Source organism: Dasypus novemcinctus, chromosome X (assembly GCF_030445035.2).
Source record: "Dasypus novemcinctus isolate mDasNov1 chromosome X, mDasNov1.1.hap2, whole genome shotgun sequence".
Classification (NCBI taxonomy): Eukaryota; Metazoa; Chordata; class Mammalia; order Cingulata; family Dasypodidae; genus Dasypus; species Dasypus novemcinctus.
This window is the reverse complement of record NC_080704.1, coordinates 122208254-122211637: the sequence shown is the minus strand read 5'-3', so window position 1 is coordinate 122211637 and position 3384 is coordinate 122208254.

Below are 3384 nucleotides of genomic sequence, written 5' to 3'. Positions count from 1 at the left end.
GGAATAAGCTTGGAAAATATTGAGCAGATCAGGGAGTTTATTGTGGTTTTAAAATAATACAGTTACTTAGGTTATAACCAGTTATCTTTTCATTGAGGACCTACTAGGCAGCTTTCTTTTACAATGCAGTGAATAGTTTTCGTCATTAATTGGATTCATATTGAGACTGCATGATATAATAAGAGTAACATGAGATTTAGAGTCAGACAAATCTGGCTTGTGGTCCTGGATTTATCTTTTACTAGCTGTGTGTGTGTGCCTTAGTTACTTAATCTCCCAGAAATAAATACACAATCACATTGGTTTTTAGTCAGCTCTCTTTTGTTAAGCATTTAAGGTGCCAAGACCTTAACCTCCATTACTTCATTTAACCCTCAGGGCAACCCCATGAGGTAAGAATAATTATCCTGATTTTACTGATGAGGAAACTCTCCAAATTATTAGGAAATAGTAGAGTAGGGATTTCACTCCTAGATTGCCTGCATTCCTGTTACCCCTACTCAGCCACCCTTCCAGATGAGGACATTATTGTAGCTGGATAGTCAGGGTTACAACTCGGTTTAAATATGCATAATATTTAATAGCTGATCCTAAATACTTTGCCATCTTACTCCAATTCCACACAAATTAAAAGACGAACATAAAGAAGCTTGTGAAATTATTTAATTGTTAGTTTACAGGAATAAACAGGCAATAATGTAATTCTGAGGGAAGGGAGGAAAAAGAGTGATGAGAAGGGACCAGCCCTATTAGATATTAAAAGAGATATTGTAAGGCTACTGGAATTAAAACAGGGTGGTATGTGAAAGAACAAGAAAATCAACAAAACAAAATATGTAACACTCAAATAGGTCCTTATATTTTTAAAATGATGAAAAAGTTGATAAAGGATGCATATTGTAGGCATATAACAAATTATTAAATGAAAGAATTAATGAATGAATGAAACACAAATCAGTGGGGATTTTATATAAATGATTACATAAAAACTTTCTATTATGTGTTGGGTGCCTTTACATGTATTATCTCTGAAAAACTTTAAAATAATCCTATGAAGGAGGTATTATTATTATTTTAACTTTGTATTTTGAAGCACTTCCTTTTCTTTCTTTTTTTTAGACTTTATTTTTTATTTTATTTATTTCTCTCTTCTTCCCTCCCCACCCCAGTTGTCTGTTCTCTGTGTCCATTTTGCTGCGTGCTGTTCTTTTTTTTTTTAGATTTATTTATTTATTTTTATTTATTTAATTCCCCTCCCCTCCCCCGGTTGTCTGTTTTCTGTGTCTTTTTGCTGCGTCTTGTTTCTTTGTCCGCTTCTGTTGTCGTCAGCGGCACGGGAAGTGTGGGCGGTGCCATTCCTCAGCAGGCTGCTCCCTCCTTCGCGCTGGGCGGCTCTCCTTATGGGTGCACTACTTGCGCGTGGGGCTCCCCTACGCGGGGGGCACCCCTGTGTGGCATGGCACTCCTTGCGCGCATCAGCACTGCGCATGGGCCAGCTCCACACGGGTCAAGGAGGCCCGGGGCTTGAACCGCGGGCCTCCCATGTGGTAGATGGACACCCTAACCACTGGGCCAAAGTCCGTTTCCCAGCATGCTGTTCTTTTAGTCCACTTTTGTTGTTGTCAGCAGCATGGGAATCTGTGTTTCTTTTTGTTGCATCTTGCTGCATCAGCTCTCTGTGTGTGCAGCGCCATTCCTGGGCCAGCTGAACCTTCTTTCACACTGGGCAGCTCTCCTTTCTCCTTGTGCATGGGGATCCCCTACCCAGGGGATACCCTTGTGTGGCATGGCCCTCCTTGCGCACATCAGCACTGCACATGGGCCAGCTCCACACGGGTCAAGGAGGCCCAGGGTTTGAACCGGGGACCTCACATGTGATAGGCGGACGCCCTAACCACTGAGCCAAGTCCGCTTCCCAAAGGGGGTATTATTAACTTCCATTTTGCAGATGAGGAAATAGAAGCCAAGAGAGGTTAAGAAACTAGTACAAACTTACACAATTTGAGAGTGACACAGACAGAAGTTGAACGCAAGTTTGTCTGCTCTTACTCTTATACCATCACACTTTCTCACTATGATTCCAGACACGCAAAAAAACAATCTACTGCATAGCATAAACAAGCCGCTGGAACAACACATAGCAAAATAGAAGGAGCGCTTGTGTTTGGAAGGTTGCACTATGAATTTTTAAAAATACGTTTTTTTATTTTTAAAAAATACTTATATTGCATAAAATGTTACACACACAAAAATACTCTCCACACCACTCTCCACACCTCCCACCCTTCCCCACATTAACAACTTCTTTCGTTAGTGTAGTACATTCATTGCAATTGATGAACACATTTGGACCATTGCCACTAAGTATGGATTATAGTTCACATCATAGTTCATACTCTCCCCCAATCAATTCTGTAGGTTATGGCAGGATATATAATGACTGTATCAGTCATGGCAATGTCATTCAGTACAGAACCAAGTCTCAAAAATGCCCCATATTACACCTCTTTTTCCCTCTCCCTGCCTTCAGCATCTCCAGTGGCCACTGGCTCCACATCAATGATATAATTTCTTCCATTGCTAGAACACCAATAAGTCTATTCCAGAATACCCGTAAGTCCAGTCTAGTCAATATTTTATTCCCCAAACCTGAGGACTATGGATTTTAATTTGGGGCTTTGGATATATCCCATGTATGCAATTAAAACTCCATTTATTTATAAACTAATAATGAATATTAAATAGAGGAGGAAAAGCTAGAAAGAGAAAATCAAAGTGATGGGAAGAGAAAGAAACTCTTTCCATCTATAAAGTTCTCATTAACTTCATTAAACTTATTACCATTTTTTCTTTCTTTGTTTTTTAATATTACATTAAAAAAATATGAGGTCCCCATATACCCCCCAACCCCTCACCCCACTCCTCCCCCCATGACAACAATCTCCTCCATCATCATGAGTCATTCAGTGCATTTGGTGAATACATCTCTGAGCACCGCTGCACCTCATGGTCAATGGTCCACATCATAGCCCACACTCTCCCACATTCCACCCAGTGGGCCATGGGAGGACATACAATGTCTGGTAACTGTCCCTGCAGCACCACCCAGAACAACTCTAAATCCCAAAAATGCACCCATGTCTCATCTCTTCCTCCCACTCCCTACCCCCAGCAGCCACCATGGCCACTTTCTCCACACCATTGCCACATTTTCTTTGATTACTAATCACAATAGTTCATGAATAGAATATCAGTAAGTCCACTCTAATCCCTACTCTATTCCTCCATTCTGTGGACCTTAGAATGTTTGTGTCCACTCCACATCTATATCAAGAAGGGGCTTAGATTCTACATGGATGCTGGATGCAATTCTCCTGCTTTCAG